The 21353-nt window shown below is 36.6% G+C and overlaps 2 long non-coding RNA genes and 1 pseudogene across 2 annotated transcripts; 1 reads left to right on the plus strand and 2 right to left on the minus strand.

Moving 5' to 3' along the window:
• Positions 1 to 1823: 1823 nt before the first annotated feature.
• Positions 1824 to 2935, plus strand: LOC110796374 (uncharacterized). Its single transcript, XR_002535567.2, has 3 exons — positions 1824 to 2485; positions 2580 to 2616; positions 2701 to 2935. It is a non-coding gene; the product is annotated as an uncharacterized lncRNA (long non-coding RNA).
• Positions 2936 to 5333: 2398 nt separating this feature from the next.
• Positions 5334 to 8026, minus strand: LOC110796372 (zeatin O-glucosyltransferase-like; annotated as a pseudogene).
• Positions 8027 to 20095: 12069 nt separating this feature from the next.
• Positions 20096 to 21122, minus strand: LOC110798283 (uncharacterized). The gene is made up of 2 exons (XR_002536046.2): positions 20514 to 21122; positions 20096 to 20299 (listed from the first exon to the last, which is right to left on the minus strand). It is a non-coding gene; the product is annotated as an uncharacterized lncRNA (long non-coding RNA).
• Between the last annotated feature and the right edge of the window lie 231 nt (positions 21123 to 21353).

Genomic DNA, 21353 nt, shown 5'->3' on the forward strand with positions numbered 1-21353 from the left:
ACCAAGTTGCATGATGAAGATTGATCTTCAAAAAGCATATGACATAGTAGATTGGGATTTCCTACAAGAAATGCTGGTTCAGTTGGGTTTCCCTAGAGCTTTTGTGTCTCTTGTTATGGAGTGTGTGACTACTCCAAAATTTTCTTTGATGCTCAATGTGACAATGCATGGTTTTTTCAAGTCAAAAAGGGGGTTAAGACAGGGTGATCCCATGTCTCCCCTCCTGTTTGTGATATGTATAGAGTATCTATCCAGGATCCTCCATAAAATGAGTGATCTAGCTCAATTTCAGTTCCATCCTAGATGCAAAGAGCTTAAGCTTACTCATTTATGCTTTGCTGATGATCTAATCTTGTGTAGTAAAGGTGACTTTCCTTCTGTGTATCTTTTGCTGCAAGCTTTTGAGTTGTTCTCAGTTTCCTCTAGTCTTTTAGCCAACAAGCAGAAATCAGCTATCTACTGTTGTGGTATGGCTGAGAATTATATCACCAGAATTGTCAATGCCTCTGGTTTTACTAGGAGTCAGCTTCCTTGTAAATATCTAGGTGTTCCCATCTGTGCTAAAAGAATCTCTGCTGCTCAATGTGATGTTCTTGTGGATAAGATGATTGCTAGGATTAAAGTTTGGAGTTCAAGGAACCTTTCCTATAAAGCAAGAATGCAACTCATCAATTATGTCTTAATGAGTGTTCATATGTACTGGGCTCAGGTGTTTATTCTGCCTAAGAATGTTTTGCATGAAGTCACTAAAATTTGTAGATCTTTCCTTTGGAGTGGACAAGCTTATAGTCAGAGAAACAGTAACATCTCTTGGGATAGTTCCTGTTGTGATAAAAAGCAAGGTGGTCTTGGCTTCAGAGATGTTATCAACTGGAATATTGCAAGCATTGGAAAGTATGTTTGGGCCATTGCATCTAAACAGGATAATGTTTGGATCAAATGGGTTCATGCTGTGTACATTAAAGATGGGGACTGGTGGGAATACAGGCCTGCAGCCTCTGCTAGCTGGTATTGGAAGAAGATATGTGCCATAAAAGAGAGATTGAAGTTAGTGTATACTCAGGCTGAGTTAGCTGCTATGCCTCATTATTCTGTGAAGACAGTTTATGAGAAGATCATTGGTCCTAAACCTATGATTCATTGGGACAACATGGTGTGGAATAGGCTGAATATCCCTAAGCATAGATTTATATGCTGGTTGGCAGTGCAGGGTAGGCTTCAAACCACTGCAAAGTTGGCAAGATTTGGTGTAAGCAACACTAGTAGAAAAAACCCCTGTTGCAACCCCCTTGTTGCAGCGTACATGTAATAATACGCTTCAACAACCAGTAGGTCAACGCGGGTCAAACTTTATAAAGGGTTGTTGCAGCGTACAAATTAATTGCCCGCAGCAAGAGAGTTTTTTGCAGCGTACAAAGTAAAAGCCCCCTGCAATAGCCCATTTATTTTGCAGCGTACAGATAAAAGCCCCCTGCAATAAAAATTTTTCGCTGCAAAGCTAATTAAGAAAAACATTTCATCTCAAACCTAAGGACCATTTCCACGCTCAGCACTCCCTCTTCTTCCCTCAGCTTTCCCTGCGTACTCTCTCACCTCCTCATTCTTCTTCTTCTTCATCTTCTCTCTTTCTCTCTCTAATTCGTGGTTTTTTTGGGTTTTTTGCAAGTAATTGTTGAAATTGGGTGACAATTCGTCTTGGTTTTTGTGAAAATTTGCTCGAATCCTTCTCTCCAAGCATCTGGCCTTCGAACTCAGCCGCCGTCGAACTCAGCCGTCGAACTCAGCAACTCAGGCGTTGCTCGGCCCTGCGTCGCTGTCTTCGCCGATGGGTCTGTGTTCTCGCCTCATCTCCCCCTAATTTCGTATTTTTAGGGTTTGCTTTCAGTCAATTCTTGATTTTTCCCCTAATTTCGTATTTTTAGGGTTTGATTATATAAATTATTCTTATTTTTTGTGTTAATTGATACATTTTTTCCGATTTTGATTGTTAGGGTTTTATTTTTTTCCGATTTTTTTCCGATTTTGAATGTCAACCCTAAAGTGGATAATATTTGGTACCCTATGAATTACTATATCACTTTGATGATTTTCTATTTAGTATATGCTTTTACTATGGTTCTGCTTTATTTGTGTTTTGTTTATGTATCTGTTTCTATTCTTACTGGCACGATATATAGCTGGTTAGTTTCCTGTTAGTGTGTAAGAATTAATTGAGTTATTAGACCGTCTTGAGTTCGAACTGTTTGGATAGGAACTGAGACACCGGCCAATAGTGTGCTCTAAGTAGTGAAATATCTGTTAGATGTTGGTGTGTATTTTTCTAGTGAATTTTGTTGACTTTGATTTTCTTGATTTGGTAAATACTATCAGTCAAGTGCTAGGACGGTGAGGAAAGATAAGCCACGTGGGCGTCATCATGGTCTCACTCAACAGAAGAGGCAAGAGATAAAGGAAGCTTTTGAACTGTTTGACACTGATGGCTCAGGTTTTGAATCTGTTTAGTGTTTCGAATTTTATATGTCAAACCATTTAGTTTGTTCTCGCAATCTCGCCTGTTTGATTCAAATTGTTATTTTCAGGAACTATTGATGCTAAGGAGTTGAATGTTGCTATGAGGTATTATTCTTTGTAAATCCTAAGGTTTTGATATACCACTACACACTTAACACAGTTACCTGACCTAAAACTGCATCGTTGCAGGGCTCTGGGTTTTGAGATGACCGAAGAGGTATAAAATCTGTCATTTTGTTGGTTTTTTGTTGATTACGATTGAAATATTTCTTCTCTGAATACTTGCAAAAAGATAACCTATGTTCCTTCCACTATTCTTTTTCTTCTCTGGGTTCTAAGACACTCAGACAAGGGTGTGGCCTCCTTAACTGACACTTCAATATTTACCCAGAGTCTCATAATACCTCAACGGCTCAACCATCTCGAACCACATATTCATAGAGAAAATTAGAAAAATAAAACAGATGCAGAATGCAGAGTCAATTAGATTTTAGTGGAATAGCCATTGTTGAACGTAGACTGGTGGCGATGTGGAATCACTAGTAGAATTTAGAAGTCAATTACTCAGCAGTTGTTTAGCCTTGAATCTAGTAACTTAGCCATAGTTGAATTTGGTCTAGGAATAAGTTAAAGCACCTACTAGTGATTTAGCTATATATATATATATTGAATACATATGTTTGTTTAACATAAGTTCCCTAAGGTATTGCTACTCTTGGGACGAGGATGATGATAACTGAGTGTCCAGAGCTCAGGCAAGTGAAATGGTGTGTCTAAAATTTTGGGATTAGGATATGATTACTGAGTATTCTCGGAGAAACATCTGGATGATGAATCTGTCTCTGCTCCCTGGCTTACGCCTTTTCTCCCATTTCCAGTCTGGAATACACTCCCCCAACATTCTCAAGTACCATCTTGCCACGTTACTGCTTCAAAACCAATATATATGAGCTTTTAATTTCATATTTTGAATATTTGGTGATTTGGAAAACTGGGATGAAGAGACGATTGGAATAAGATGACAGCTAATAATATGATTAAGGATCTCGTTTCTGGCTCAATCCTTAGTACTTGGTGATCTGAATTCATTTTCCTAGTAACTGCGCTAGATAAATTGATCAGCAATGTGATATTTCCAGCTTCGCTTATTGTCCAATCATTGTCCGTTGCCTTATCTGAGGTGATTTTACAATTCAGCTGCATCTTTGCTTTTGTATTCTCTCAGTTTAATTGAGATAGTCTTTCTTTTTTCCTCGTCACATTCATTTGAAATTCGATGCGGCCCTCTGTGTGCATACAAACTTTGGGATTGTGCAAGGTTCCTTCTGGCGTGGCTTTGACTTGATTATTACTCCCTCCATCAGGAAATAGTAGTCATATCACTGATATGTATTGCAAGGGGTCTTTGATTAAAAGAGTTTAGAGCAATGTGACAACATTTCTGGACAGAAGAAGTTCTAGTACGGAGTACAAAATATGATTCTGCAACACTCTAGCATTTATTTTGGTGACGCCTGTCCTCTGCTTCTTTTTACTTGTTCACTACAGTAGCACCAGTGCAAGAATTTGACTGCTTTACCTTTCCTTTGATTCTGATGGCGGAATCGCATGAAATCTTTATCTGTTTAGTAACATAAAACATTAAGAAACTAAATCCTCCTTGTTGAAAAACATGTGTCCAGAAGAAGAAACAAAGGGTTTTCTGGAAAAATCTTGATCCTTCTGTTAATATTCTTTGTATAACAGGGCGAATTATTGACCTGAACTTATATGGTGTGATTACTATCTTTTCTTTCCCCTCCCGACAGGATTGTAAAGTTAGATGGCTTGATCTCTATCTTGTGTATGACATTTGGTCAACAATGTAGTGAACTTTCTAGGACGTGGCAATCACTTACCATTATTTCCTTTCAAAATTGGCAGGGTGGAAATAATTCTGATTCTGATGATGATGAGAAACGCCGTCAGAGGCACCACCACCACCAACGCAGGCACCATGATGAGGAATAAGATGATTACTTTTCAGTTTTTAAGTTGAGCTCCCCCATCTTTATCCTTGGCTGTTAAAATAAGGGGTTGAGAATGTTTGGCGTATAACCATACCTGCTGCTTTATGTTTTCTTGTATGATGGCTCAATGAGTTGATGGGCCTATGTTATTCTATTATGTACTACTAAACAAAACTCCTGTGTGTTTTCCTATTGAATGGAGTTTTTGTTGTTGTTTTGTTTCTATTTTCTTTATCTCTTTCTCAAGTAACAAAACGGTGATCTACTTTGCTCGTGCTTGAAAAATATCTTTTAGTAAACCAGGCATTTAGTTGCTTGTGTATCTTTGGTTTCTGTTGATAGAAGTGGAGCATAGAACAAATCTCGCGTTCTGTTTATGGGAGTACTTCTTAGCTGGGCTGTAAGTAACTCTGCAAGAGTTTTCTGTTTTGATATCAGGAGGATAGCTGCAATCTAGAGTTTTGTGATGACACGGCAAAATTCTTGTGTTTGGACTTTGGATGACAGAGAGATAGGCTCCTTGGTTTGGTGCACTGGTCCGTACAGGTGACATGAATATGACATCGGCACTGGATTTGGTAGGTTTCTGGGATTTTAGACTACGGAATGGCACAACCGCACAGGTACATCTATTGAATACTTGGTATGTTTTATGCTAAAAAGTATCTGTATCTGCATTGATTTCAGATCTTAGAAATATGGCATTGTAGTAATTTTTGCTTGCAAAAGAAAATGTAAGAAAAGAAGCACACATAATTAATCATAGTATTAAAAACATATTGCAACATATGAAGTAAGTTTCCAGATGAATAATTAGAAAAACAAAATTGAAATCCTGACTATCCACGGTTTCTTTTGCTGAAGCATGTCTAATTCAGAATGGATTTCAGAGTGAGCATTACCACCTTTAGCAAGGGATCCTTGATTAGCATCACCAAGTTCAGTAGCTCTTCTCCTCATAATCTGTAGTCATCAATGTGTTGACTGCATGCTCTATAAGTCTATAGTGGTTGATGTTACCCAACTGATCACGGTGTGCCCAATCTCTCATCAGTGTACCGATTTTTAGAACATCCGTTACCAATAGGGTGTTACGTTGCTTGGCTGCTCAGAATGCATAGGCCATGCTTATACTCTCAAGTCTCAACGCAACAATGACTCATAAACCCACCTGTCAGAGGGATGAGCTAGAATTTCTACTTGTTTTGCCTAGTCTGTTACCACAATTCCTCTGTTTTTCACTCTCTCTTCATACCCTTGTGGTAGTTGATGACTTCTCTCTTCACCTTGTTCAAAAACATCAACTGTATCGGAGTTTCTAAGCACCCATACAAACTTTTGTCTGCTTCTTTCCAATCCTATTGCCAATTCCTTGATCCGCTCGTAACTCAGCGATGTTGGTGATACATATATCACAGATCCTTCCTCTTGTTTATCTACCCATTTCTAGGCATTCATGTCTCTGTCTTCCACTTCCGCTTTTCAATTCCACAAGATTAAAAGGTCCAAGTACTTTTAAGTGTTTTGTCTCAGCATTTGTTGACCGCTTCTGCAACATTTCGACATATCTTCCTTCTACCAGTGTGGATGTGTTGTAGAGCCTTCCAGACTCCGGCACCCATCATTTGGAGGAAAGACATTTTAACATAATAAATGTTCATCTTCAAACATACTCCGTAAAATAAAACACAAAGTAAAGAAATCGATTAACCCAGAAAGTGTAAAGGCTATTTTAAAACGGAGGTGGTAGTAATAAGTATTAGCAAGGTGACTTGGACGGATTACGTAATTAAATATTTATTTTACCGATCAATATTCTTCTCCCCCCTCACAACGTTACCGACTAAATATTTAAGGACTGAGATAGTGATAAGATAGTAAGGTTCCATAGAGATTCCGTGTGAATTCTTCCTAGACAACATCTAGACCAGGTCCACAAGTAATTTTAATTTTAATATTGAAGTGTCAGTTAAGGAGGCCAACTATGAACTAAAGAACCTAAGGACTCATTTTAAACCTACTAAATGTTTTATATTCTAGTTTTAACTTTCTAGGACTCATTCCAATCCATTTATGCCCATTTAAGGCTCAGTGTGTCGTTTTAGGTCATATTTAGGCTAAAATGACATTTTCGCTCCCAACTTTGAACTTAAGAACCTAAGGACTCATTTTTAAATTATTATATGATTAATAAGCTTAGTTTTGAGTTTCTAGGACTTATTCTAATCTACTTATACCCATTTAATGCTTGTTTGATCGTTATAGGTCATATCTAGGCTAAAATAAGGCATTTTCGCTCCCAACTTTAAAATAAAGAACCTAAGGACTCATTTAAAACTTATTACATGTTTAATATGCATAATTTTAACGATCTAAGACTCGTTCCAATCTATTTATGCACCTATAGGCTCATTGGGTCATTATAGGTCATATTTAGGCTAAAATGACATTTTCGCTCCTAACTTTGAACTAAAGAACCTAAGGACTCATTTTAGACTATTAGGACATTGTCATTAGTTTCTTGAATGTTAAAATGTGATATTTAATTTGTATTTAATCTAATGTTTAATTTAAATTTCTGTTTTTGTAAAGGTCTACACTCCGAGGATTGCGCCTTATGCGAGGAATTTGATGTGGTTCGTGAGCAATGGGCCAAGTTTTTTACCAGCAAGTATTTATTATTGGCTTTAGCGCGCTTGATCGAGTTGGTTTAGTTGTTATAGAATAAATTTTATATTAAAATGTATGTTTATGTTGAAATTGGAACATATATTTAAATGTAATATGTGCACTTAATTTGGTTTTGGGATATATAGTATACAAAACTCCAGTTGTTGTTTTTATATTTGTTATACAGGTTGCGTTATTCTATTATTGTTTTGACAGGTTTCTATATTTGGTGCAAGGAACTCTAGGTATCCCTAAACAAAATTAGAATTTTCCCGCCAAAAGTGCTTTGTTGCAGCGTACATATATATTGTACGCTGCAACAAGGGAAAAAAATTTCGCAAAAATTCAGACTTGTTGCAGCGTACAAATAAATGTACGCTGCAAAAAGTTGAGTCTTTTGCAGCGTACATATATATGTACGCTGCAACAAGTCCAAATTTTTGCCAATTTTTTGGCACTTGTTGCAGCGTACATCTAAAAGCCCGCTGCAACAAATCACTTTTTGCAGCGAACTTGTACGCTGCAACAAGTTCAGACTTGTTGCAGGCCCCCCAGTTGCAGCATACGATGTACGCTGCAACAGGGGTCTAAAAGCCCGCTGTAATAAGGGTTTTTTCTACTAGTGCAATACTGCAACTTGTTTGATTTGTGGACAAGCTGATGAAAATCATAATCATCTGTTCTTTGCTTGTCCATACAGCAAAAGGTGCATCAGTGCCCTCAAAGTTTGGTTGGGTATCTCTTACTCTACTGGTAATCTGAAACAACTTATGAGGTTCATTACTTATGGCAGAATGTCTAAGTTGCAAAACGATCAAAATATTTGAAAACTCCATTCAATAATAAATCTAAACTTTTCCCCTGACTTTCTCTCTACGTTTTCTCTCGGGTGTATGGTAGCTTACCATACACCTCGCCATGGCAAGGAAATCAAGATCGAAAACCCAGGGGAACAAGGATGGCAATGGGAAAGCGAAACCACGAGGACCTACTTCGGATTCTCAGGCTCAACGTACGCGATCAATCAATGAAGTTCTTGGAGTGGAGGCAATTGATTTTGGATTTGGGAATGAGGTTTTCACTCCGAAAACGAGTTTGCACCAATTGCAAGTTTGATCAGAAAAGAGGCACTCTTTCAATGATTTTATGCAGCATATTCATCAATCAGCTGGAAATGCTGGCAAAACTCAATCCAGAGTAAATGTGGATGTAGGTACAATTCCTATTTTGCACCAAATTGATTCGATGCTTGATAATGAATCTGATGATGACTCTAATCATACTGTGAATACGAATGAATTGATTGAATCTGATTTACACATAATTCCTGATGAACCTGTTTTAATGGAATCCAATAATCCGATTGAAATTGATCTTGAAGATATTCAAGAGGAGGTTGAATTCTGGAATTCTGCAGTAGTATGCTACATAGTGGGAGAAAATCCTCCTTTGAATGTGATGGAGGGTTTCATTCGAAGGATATGGAGGAATCTGAATGTTGATAAGGTGGTTATGGTGAAAAAGGGTATATTCCTGGTTCGTTTCTTAACAATGGACTCTAGGGAAAAAGTTGTAACAGGACACTACTTTTTTTACAGCAAACCTGTGATTCTTAAACCATGGACTGTTGAGATGGACATGGAGAAGGATGATATATGTGAAATCAGTACCCATCTGGTTACAACTGAAACTAAATTTCAAATACTAGGGAGAAAGATCTCTATTCAAAATTGTAAGTCAGATTGGAAAACCCATTAAGAGAGACTACGCAACAGCTTGCAGAGATAAGTTACAGTATGCAAGGGTCTTAGTGGATGTGCCATTATCTCAGGAGTTTGTGGATGCTATTTCATTTATGAATGAGAATGGAGAAATGATAAGAGTTGGGGTTCACTTTGAATGGAGGCCAACCTTATGTTCAGCATGTAAGATGATAGGACACATGGCTGCTGAATGTAGAAAAGGGAACACTAAGAAAGTGTGGGTTAGGAAACACACTACTGTGAGTACAGTTCAGGAGAATGGAAATGGTGCCAATGAGGTGCCACTCATGGATCCAGAGGGTTTTCAAAGGACCCTCAGACCAATCAGAGTTAGGAACTCACCAGTTGTTCAAACTCACACAACTAATACTTTTCAGTTGTTAGTTGATATGCAGAAGGAAGGTGATGCTAGTCTTGGAGTGGATACTTTGGTGGAAGTAGAAAATGAGAGTAATGCTAGTGGAAGGGGGGACTCTTCCCATTCTTATGGATAGAATACTCACTTGGAATGTCAGAGGGCTCAATTCATCTCAGAAGCAGAATGAAGTTAGAAATTTCATTCAAAAATATGAGGTGGGATTGGTAAGCCTTCTGGAACACAAGGTTAAGGTGCCTAATTTAGGTAAGCTTTACCAAATTTTTTTTGTTAATTGGTGTTTCACTAGTAATTCTAGTTACCATATTGGTGGTAGAATTATTGTAGCTTGCAAGGCTGGGTGTTTTACAGTGAACATTTTAGCAGCATCAAGTCAGTTCATGCATTGTCATGTCACCCCTGTAAGTGGTATGCCTAGTTTCTATTGCACTTTTGTCTATGCTTTCAATGAACATAGTTTAAGACAAGTTTTTTGGAGAGATTTAGTCACCTTGAATGTTCAGAGTCCCTGGATTATCTGTGGGGATTTTAACTGTGTCATGGTAGTGAATGAAAGAATTGGTGCTCCTGTCAGGCATATGGAAATTGTTGACATCAATAACTGTATGCATGGATATGGAATGGAGGATGTTAAATGTGTGGGGAATCTCTACACTTGGAATAATTAATAAACAACAAGGGGCAGAAATAGTTTTTTCAAAGCTTGACAGAATTCTTGGAAATGTTGCTTGGTTTGATTGTTATCCTTCTGCAGAAGCTTGCTTTCTTCCAGAAGGTCATTTTGATCATTCTCCTAGTCTTTTGACTGTGTATCCCAGGGTTAATGGAGGAAGAAAACCATTTAAATACTTTACAATGTGGAAAACATCTCCCAGCTTTAATACAATTATGACTGATGCTTGGAACACTCTTATCAATGGTAGTAAAATGTTCTGTGTGGTGAGTAAACTTAAGAAGGTTAAGGGTGTTCTTAAGGAACTCAATAAAAATGGTTTCTCAGATGTACAAGCTGCTGATCTTAGTGCTTATCATGCAATGATAGCTTCTCAAGAAGCTATGCACCTAGCTTCTACAGATCACTCTCTTGCAGATTTGGAATTACAGGCCATCCATGATTATAAGATCAAACACAAGATATATCTTGATTTTTTTGCTCAGAAGGCTAAACTGGCTTGGATTAAAGCTGGTGATGAAAATACAGCTTTGTTCCATCAAAGTATAAGAAGCAGACAAGTTCAGAATCAGATTTACAATATACATGATATGAAAGGAGATTGGAAAGATCAGGCTGCAGATGTCTCAGAAGCTTTCTTGAACTATTACAAGATGTTATTGGGGAGTGTTCATGAAGGCAGAACTCCTGTTATCACATAGGTAGTTCACACTGGTCCTGTTTGTCAGGATTATCATAAAACAATCCTTAATGCTCCATATACTGCTGAGGAAGTGAAAGCAGCTCTTTTCTCTATTCCTGGTATCAAAGCACCAGGTCCTGATGGCTTTGGCTCTTTTTTCTACAAGGATGCTTGGCATGTAGTTGGGAGTGAGGTGATTGAGGCTGTGTTGGATGTGTTGAGGAATGGTAAACTGCTAAAAGAAGTGAATCACACAGTTGTTACTTTGATTCCAAAATCTAAATGTCCTAAGAATGTCAGTGATTTTAGGCCTATCTCTTGTTGTAATACTATCTACAAGTGCATCACTAAAGTTCTCTGTGGTAGGTTGAGGCAAATCCTTCCAGATCTTATTCTAGAGAATCAAGGGGGCTTTGTTCATGGCAGGTACATTGTGCATAACATTATGGTAGTACAGGACCTTGTGAGGAACTATGGAAGGAAGGGAGTGAAGCCTAGTTGCTTAATGAAAATTGATTTGCAAAAAGCTTATGACATAGTGGATTGGTCTTACCTAAAAGAGATGTTGGTTGCACTGGATTTTCCTGAGCACTTTGTGAATTTAGTAATGGAGTGTGTCACCACACCAATGCTTTCTCTCATGATCAATGGCTCCATGCATGGATTTTTCAAATCCCAGAGGGGGTTGAGGCAAGGGGACCCTCTTTCTCCCCTACTCTTTGTTATTTGCATGGAGTATCTGTCAAGAATTTTGCACAAAATGAGTAGTTTAGCTCAATTCCAGTATCATTCAAGATGTAAAGATACAAAGCTCACTCATTTGTGTTTTGCTGATGACCTGATTCTGTGCTGTAAAGGTGAATTTCCATCCATATATCTTATCTTGCAAGCCTTCAAATTGTTCTCTGACTCCTCTGGTTTGAAAGCTAATATTCAGAAATCTTCCATTTTCTGTCATGGCATGGTAGAAAGTGAAGTACAAAGAGTGGTGGAGACTTCTGGTTTCACCAGAAGTAGCCTACCTTTTAAATACCTTGGTGTACCCATTTGCTCAAAAAGAATTTCTACTGCTTAGTGTGGGGTGTTGGTTGACAAGATGACCAGCAGAATTAAGCTCTGGAGTTCCAGAAATCTATCCTATACAGCTAGAATGCAGTTGGTGAATTATGTGCTTCTTAGTCTTCACATGTATTGGGCTCAGATTTTGTTCTTCCTAAGAGTGTGCTGCAGAGTATTGTTAAGATTTGTAGAGAATTCCTTTGGAGTGGTCAAGCTTTTAGTCATAAACCTTGCAATAGCTCTTGGGATAACATCTGTTGTGATAAGAAAGCTGGTGGATTAGGCTTCATAGATGTTTTTCTGTGGAATGTTGCCAATCTAGGCAAATATGTTTGGGCTTTGGTTACCAAACAGGATAATGTTTGGATTAAGTGGGTCACTTCAGTGTATTTAAAGAATGGGGATTGGTGGGATTACCAACCTAGCAGCTCTGCTAGTTGGTATTGGAAGCAGATTTGCAATACAAAGGAGAAACTGAAGTCAATATATTCTAAAGCAGAACTGGAAGCAATGCCTCATTATTCAGTGAAACAAGTATACCAAAAGCTAACTGGGGATAGACCTAAGATGAATTGGGACAAGCTTGTGTGGAACATGCTTAGCACTCCCAAACACAGATTTATTATTTGGTTGGCAATTCAGTCCAGATTACAAACTACAGCTAAGTTAGCGAGTATTGGCATCAACAACTCTTCTAGCTGTCTCATTTGTCGCCAAGGTGATGAAACTCATCATCATCTATTTTTTTATTGTCCTTATAGCAGGCAATGCCTGACAGAGTTGAAAACATGGCTGGATATAAGAATGGCAGCAACTGATCTCCATCTCTTATACAGATCCATCAGACATGGAAGAAGCTCTAAGTTTAGAAAGTAGGTATATCTTGCTGCTATTGTAGCAGTGGTCTATCTCATCTGGAAGTGCAGGAACTCAGTGTTCTGGGATTGTTGTATCCCTACTGTCAAGAGTACTATAGGTGCTTTGAAGCAAGCAGTGAGAAGTAGAATTCAGGCAGTTATGCCTAAGTATGTGAATAGGAAAGATTGTAATTGGTTTGTGAATCTGTAATCTGTGTAAGCCTAGCTGTTTTGGTTTGCTTCTTGTTTGAGATGGTCCAACCTAGTTGGTTTGTCTCTGTTGAAGTGAACTTAGGTTGTACTTGATTGTTTTGAGCTATAATATTATTCTCACTTGCTTAGCAAAAAAAAAAAAGAATGTCTAAGTTCAGAAAGCAAGTTTGCTTTGCAAGGTTAGCTGCTGCAGTCTATTCTGTTTGGTCAAGCAGGAATAGTAGTTTTTGGAATTCTTCTTTCCCAACTGTGCAGAATATGGTAACTAGGATTAAGCAAAATGTTAGAGATCGAATCTTGTTTGTTATGCCTAAAAATGTAACTAGGAGAGATAGCTTGTGGTTTGCTACTCTGTAAGCTCGGTTAGTCTGTTTTCTAGCTCTTTGGTGGAATGGTCCAACCTAGTTGGTTTGTTTCACCTCTGAGTTAGCTTAGGTTGTAAATTCGTTTCGATCTTAATATTATTTGATCTTGCTTGCCTAGCAAAAAAAAAAAAATTTGTTAATTTAAGGTTTATATTCCTAATTATATACTGGGTTCTTTTTTTAATTTTTTGGTGTGAATAATGAGTCTTAGGGAGTTAGGGGTAATACAATTATATATAGTACTATACTATCTAGTATAAAAAAGAAGTTTGTCAAATATAAATCAAATTATATCTATTCTCATATATGAACGGCAAATATATACTACAATTATATATGTACTCCTAAGTCTTACACCAATTCTATAAACTAACGAACTAATCCTCTAACCTCAACTAATTCCGAATCACCATAGTAAACTAATTAAGTTAATTAGGATACTAGCTAGTAGTAGGGATGTCAACGAGCCGAGCTGAGCCGAGTATTTGGCTGTTCGAGCTAGGCTTGATAAGAAATTTCCGAGCTCGAGCTCGACCCGAGCTTAACCGAGCTTTCATTTTCCCTGTTCGAGCTTGGCTCATTTAAGTTTTTCGTTGTTCGAGCTTAGCTCACGAGTAGCTTGTTTAAGTTCAAGCTCGAGCCGAGCTTTTAACAAACAAGCCTTAATATTATGAAATATTATTTTAAAAAATTATAAAACATAAAAACGTAACCAAACCCAAATAAAAATTTAGCATAGTATACTTACTAGTACTATTTAACTATTTTATAAATTATAATCTCTTGAAATAAAAATACTCTAAAAATCAAAATCTAACAAAATAATTGCAACTTAGTTCTAATCTTTTCACATCAACATTCTCGTCTTCAATTCATCTCTTCTATCAACGTACTCCATCAGACTTGGGTTATAAACATATAAGAATTTTAATATACCATATCCTTGATTGAAGAATAAGAATAGTAAACATATATGACTTTTGGTAGTTTCGGTAGTATATTAGTATACAATTGATTTCTTACCATTAATTTTAGCATAATTATATGAATAATATCTTTAATATATTGTTTGTCAATATTTTATTATATTTACTATAATAATTTTTTTTTTAAAATGTAATATAAACGAGCTTTTAAACGAGCTTATAAACAAACACGAACGAGCTTGAAAACGAACATGAACGAGTTGTTCGCGAGCCTAAACGAGCCGAACACTAGGTTGTTCGAGCTAGTATCATTTATTAAACGAGCTTAATTTTTTTGTTCAAGATCGTTTATTTATTAAATGAACGAGCTTTGACCGAGCTTTGACCGAGCTTGTTCACGAGCTGTTCACAAGCATATCAGCTCATTGACATCCCTAACTAGTAGTTTCTTTTTTTTCTTTTTTTTTTTTAAAGGGAAGGATAGCAGTTGTAGTATATTAGAATTCTAATTAATTCTATCTTAACAAAGTTAATTCCTAATTATATTCTGATTAGAATTTTCGTAGCTCGATCATACTTCGGTGGTCATAATTAAACTAACCACCGAAATTGACGGCCCCAGTTGTTTTTTTTTTCTAGGCAAGCAAGGAAAATATATTAAGAAGCATAACCACTTTACAACCTACACTAACTCCATGGGAAGCAAACCAACTAGGCTGGACTCCTTCACCGGGCCCTAGTTGTTTGCTGACCACAACTAATACCACGTGTGTATTACAGTGAATATATTCAAATTAAAGTTAGCTGAAAAGACAAAGTGACTTATTTAACAAATAAGGACGAAGGATTGCCAGTGGGTCGGGTTTTTTTGGAAGATATGCCTTGCGCATCCGCCCTTGGTGGGAGGAGTGGAGGATATCAGGTGGGTGATGGGATCAAAGAATGTACTCGCCGCGGGTGACGACACGAGGATGTATGAATTTTTTATTACCCCAGCCCGTCTCTCTTATCCTTCAACCAATTTATTAAAAATTCCTACTAAATATAGTGTAGATATGCAGGTAGATTCAAATTCAAAATTTTCTTACCAAATCAAAAAATGTTGATTCTAAGGGTGGGTTTGAGGGTAGTGTAGATATGCAGGTGGGTGATTGAGTGGGAACGAATGTTATTTTTTACTCCCTTTGTCCCATATTAGTTGTTACACTTTCCTTTTTCGTCCGTCCCGGATTAGTTGTTACACTTCTAAATTAGGAATGACTCCACAATTATTATATTGTCTCTTTCTTTCCACTAAATTTATTTTTGTCCCCACGCCCTCTCTCATTCAATTAAAAAAATACTCCACTAACTCCAATCATATCTACTTTTTCAATAAAATAACAATTGATAACCAAACAACCACTTATCACCTAAAACTTTGTGCAAAGGTAAGTGTAACGACTATTCTGGGACGGAGGGAGTAGTTTTTACTGCATAATTTTGTCTATGTATCCTTATTTTTGCTAATTTTTTTTAATAAATAAGATATTAAAGGAGAAAATAACAAATTTATCCATCATTGATATTAATTAGAAAAATATTTGTAAGCTCTATTTTGATGATAATTATCTTTAACCCTATGACACAGTCATATGTTCCCTATAATACAGATCAAGATGCTTTGTATTTTGGAGAGTCATTTTCCTTGTACCCATGAATTAAAATGGCAGCCGTTCTCCCCCTAGACATTCTCATAGAGATATTCCTTCGTTTACCAGCGAGGACTATTATACGTTTAAAATGTGTATGCATATCATGGCGAACCCTAATACTCCCTCCGTCCCGGAATACTTGACCTGTTTTCCTTATCGGGCCGTCCCTTAATACTTGACGTGTTTCTAAAAATGGAAATATTCTAACAATATTATATTATTTCTCACTCCATCCCTATTAACCCACCCACCCCCTACTCCATACAAAAAATAATTAAAAATTCAACCCCTACTCTTCCTCAACCCCACCTCTTAACCCACCTCACACTAACTACATTAAAATAATACCCCACTATCAACTACTATCTATTAAATTAAATAAGTCAATTCAAATCCCTTAAAGTATGTGCCGGTCAAACCGAGTCGAGTATTCCGGGACGGAGGGAGTAAGTAATAACCGACCCAAAATTCAGCCATCTCCACCTCCAACATTCAAAACCCTCCAATAATCGATTCCTCATTCTCAAATCCAACTTCTCATACGAGTTGTTATACCGTATCGACCTCGACACTCTGACGACATCTCCTCCTCTCAAAATAAACCTCTTCGGCAACCAAAAATATAATTCACTCGAATCACTGATCGTGGGGTCTTGCAATGGTTTAGTCTGTTTATACGCCTATGAGCAGCCGCGCGCGAGCATAGTTTTACTTAACCCTTTAACCCTCACCTTCTCTAAGTTTCCTGATTTTGAAACCTTGAAGTTGGACGGTTTTGGGTTCGGATTTGATTCCGAGAACGACAATTATAAATTTGTTAGCATTAAAAGGATATTCAAAAACTACGACTACGACAACAAATATTTTCCCTTAAGAGTCAGGATCTTTAGTTTTAAGGACAATTCATGGAAGTCTATTAGCGACGGGGGATTTTATGCTCGACAATGTGAGAGTAGTAGGTGGATGATCGACGGAGTTCTCATCGACAATCATCTCCTACATTGGATCTTGCATTCGCGTAAATCTGGCAAACGTGTGATCGCTTGTTTAGATCTTTGTTCTGAGGAATGGAGTGAAATCGATGTTCCTGATTGCATGTCTACATTTCCATTATTGAAATATAATGAATTTTTAAGTGTTTACGAGGACAGATCTTTATGTTTGATTTCACGGATTTGGTTTATGTCAGATGTTGATGTTTGGGTGTATGGGCTGAAAGATTCTTGGGTTAACTTTAGGCTTTCGGAAGACAAAAGTTGGCGCTTTTTTTCCCGTTTTGTTAACTCTCCAATGGCATTTGAAGATTTAGCAGATCCACATTATTCTCCCTTAATGCCAGAGGATTGGTGTACACAAATTTGTTTGGAAAGTCTAGTCACAGTTGGAGATTTCCAATGCCAGACAACTGTCGGCGCCTTCAAGAAGAAAAACAAGTCCAACTCCCTAAGCGTAAAAAATGCTATCAAAATCCTTAAAACCTGTTTTTGTTCGTGATTTTTAATGGAATGTTATAGTTTGTTATTTTGTATATTATTTTTCTTAGAACTATTTGATTTATTCGTGTTTGGTTATAGCGTTTAAGATGGTGGATAACCTTTTGAAAGAAGGTTAACGATTGGATATATTTTTTATCAACCGTTAAAATTATTAGCGTTTAAAGATAGCTGGTAACATTTGATAAAATTATAATAACGTTTTAAACAAAATATATTGCTTTTATTGTATCTTATTATCTCGACCGTTACTTTACTTACTAATTGCTATTTTAACAGCAACCCTTATCCGCTACTATTTAAAGCCTACTCTAACCACTACACTCTACTTAACCGTTAAAAGTTACTGATACGGCTAGTTTTATAGAATAGGGTATAAATGTGATTATTAATCAATTAAGTTCCTTGCTTATAGATCGGTACCGTCTAAGTACACGAGTAAATAAAAAATCCATTCATATATTTTTTTTGTGTTACCACCAGGTTAACCCTTAGGTAAATTCTGATTGGGGGCGAATTTTTGGTGGATAAGTTTCAGTCTCATCTCAATTGTTGTTGTGGGGGATCGAACACGTGGTTCGCCCTACCAAATTCAGCCTCAATCACCACTGAACCAACATACAATTGGTAAAAATCCGTCCATATTTGATTGTTGAATAATACTCCCTCCATATTTTAAAAAGAGATACACTTTCCTTAAACGACCGCATTTTAAAAAGAGATATACTTTCATTTTTTGACATGTTTTGGTCTCCACTTCCAATTATATTAATATTTTTTTCTTTCTTGTGGTCTCTACATTTACTCAAATCATCTTTTTACTATAATAAATAATTCACCTACTACCCCACTTTCATCTTATTTTAATAAATTCAACTCACTCTCCTAAAATTACGTGTCGGACAAAGGCCCTGTTCGGCAAAATTAACGGTAGCGGGTAGCGGTTAGCGGTTGAGTAGCGGGTAACGGTTAGCTGTCAAAGTAGCGGCTAACTAATATGTGTGTTCGGTAAAAGTAGCGGTTGATATTCTAAAATAAAATAAAAGGTAGAATATTTTTTAAACTTTATTATAAATTTGTCAAAAGCTACCCGCTACCTTAAAATCTATTAATTTTAACGTTTGACAAAAGTTACCCAAACGCTACCTCTACCGCTAACCGCTACCCAAACCGCTACCTTGCCAAACACTCACAAATTTTACAAGTAGCGTCTTGACTAGGTCAAAACGCTACCCGCTACCTCAAACGCTACTGCCGAACACGCCCAAAGTCTCTTTTTAAAATATGGAGGGAGTATGTTTTTGTTTTAACCTAAGAACTAATGTGTACTAGACTAGTACAAAAATGGGCAATAATGTTATACTTTCTCGGTTCCTTAAATATTTTGCCTAGTGCTCAATATAGAGAATTAGTAAGATTGAATATATTGCATTGTATCAATTACATTACTCCGTATATAGCTATAATGATAACGACTAACCTAGTTTTTAGTGGCAAAGACTGAGAATCAGGAAAAACAACATAGGTTAATCCTAGGAATACTTTGACTAACAATTACGAATGTTGAGAAATAACCTAAAAGCTTAATCCCAGGAATACTTTGACTAACAATTAGGAATATTGAGAAATAACCTAAAAGTAGTTAAAATATATACTGAATATTTTCTACATGTACGGAGCATTTGCGGAATTGAAGCTTAGAGAGTATCGCAACAAATAAAAGAACACGTTGGAGTCACCAATTCAAACGGGTGGTGACCAATTGGTAAATGGTACATCCGGTTGTATGTAGCTCTACATGCAACGGGGTAGTTTTGATTTGTAACCCTCAAAAAGCACAATTTTATAGTTTAAAGCACATTTTTACAAGTTAAAGTACATTTTTTATAGCTTAAAAGCAGATACATTTCAAAATAACACATTGTTAGTACAAAAGCACATACGAGCACGAATAATTTGAGAGGATATGTAAATTGATGTTGGTTGCTCACCTTTTAAGTTTAGGTTTTTTACCAATTGGAAGAAGATATTCAATATCATAATATTTGAAAAACAAATGTGCATTAAAATTGTAAAAATGTGATTTTAAACTGAAAAATGTGCTTTTAAACTGAAAATGTGCTTTTAAACTGAAAAATGTGCTTTTTTTAAGGGATTAGAAAATACAAAACGATCCGGTTGCATGTAGAGCTACATACAACCGGGTGTACCTAATAATTTGTGGGTGGTGACCGGAGAGAAGGCTTAGGCAATGTATGCTAAAATCTAATCTTCTTTTTAAACGTTTACAAGAAATGAACTAATTTCCGACCGCAAAAAGTGGTTGGTAAAACAAGAAATACGGTCAGTAAACTATTTAGCGACCGCCAACGGTCGTAAAAGGCCGGTCAGTATTCTCCTGGACGGTAATTTGGGAAACTCCGACTGGAAAGCGGTCGATAAATTTTACCGTCTGAAATATCGACTGCTTAGTAGTTGTTATTTTACCAACCGCTTAAGTAGTCGCAAAATTAGCGACCGCCTAGACAGCCGATAATTTAGCGACTGTCTTAGCAGTCGCTAATTTAGCGACCGCCTTGACGGTCGCTAAATTAGCGACCGACATGCGGTCGTTAATTTAGCGACTACCATAGGTCGTCGCTAAATTACCGACTGCATGTCGGTCGGTAAATTGAGTTAACGCAACAAAAAAAACATTGGACCCAGCTACTTTTTTCATAGCCGAATACGAAGTACATTATATAGGTATAAAAAATTTCCCAATTTAATACTAAAATATATTATGACATAATTCACTTGCAATGTAAAGTAATAAAAGGAACTTTTATTATGACACAATTCACTTGAATTACAATTACAAAGATGAGTAAGAATAATTCTAAAAAAAATCGATCTAAAACTAAACATAAACCTCAGACTATGTATGCTTGAAGTTATTTCCTTCCAACTTCTTCCCAAATTTATCAAATCAATGGTTCTTGGTATCAACAAATGTCGAGATTAAATCCCTGCAAGTTCACGTTTTAACATACATATTAGATCGTTAAAAAAGTTAAAAAATAACATAAATACAATTTTATGTCCAACTATAAAATTCAACAGCCTAAACAAAAAAATCAAATATATTTTTTTTAAAAAATATTATCACTAAATTCCTTGAAAATGCCCTGCACTATTGCAATTCAAATAAATAAATAAATAATCAAAAAGTACAAAGCTTACCTTATTGTGAAAACACATAGATCTATTCTCCTTCTTCACCTCCAAGTAATTCTCTGTCAGATCTTCTCTTTAGAGCTTTGTTCTTCAATGCTTAACTCCATCATATCGAAGATCTACTCAAATTCTTCACCTACATAAAAATTCAGCACACACAAACTCATCAGATTTAAAATTCAAACACAAAAATATAAAAAGAGAAAAAATCAAATCACTGAAGTTAATTAAATAAAAGAATTGACATTGAAAAAAAAATAGAAACGGAAGTCGTTAATGCTTGCAATATCAATTTTAATGAGTGACGAAAAAAAAGACGAGAGAGGAGAGATTGAGGGACGTTGAAGAGAGATGAGTGACAGAAGAAAAAAAGAAAGATGAGAGAGAGATTGAGGGAGGTTGAAGAGAGAGAAAGAGAAGGGGAGATGAGGGAAGTTGAAGAGAGAGAAAGAAAATAGGGAGGGATACGGCGTACAAACGTGGGTAGAGATTAGGAGGAGTTTCTTAGGGTTTCTAGCTAAGAAAATCTTTTTAAAAATAAATAAATACTCTTGGCGGTCGGTAAAAGCGGTCGGTAATTTAACAACTGTATAAAATACGGTCGGTAATTTAACGACCAACTAAAACACAGTCGATAAATTATTCAAATAGGCGGTTGGTAAAATTTTAAATTTAATTCGGAAATAGTCGGGTTTTTATCGACTGCTATTTAGTCGTAACACATGGGAGAGCAGACGTTAATTTATCGACTGCTTTAGAAGCGGTCGGTAAATTTGAAAAATAACGACTGCTTCTAAATCGGTCGGTAAATTAACGACTGCTTCTAAATCGGTCGGTAAATTATGT

Source organism: Spinacia oleracea, chromosome 2 (assembly GCF_020520425.1).
Source record: "Spinacia oleracea cultivar Varoflay chromosome 2, BTI_SOV_V1, whole genome shotgun sequence".
Classification (NCBI taxonomy): domain Eukaryota; kingdom Viridiplantae; phylum Streptophyta; class Magnoliopsida; order Caryophyllales; family Amaranthaceae; genus Spinacia; species Spinacia oleracea.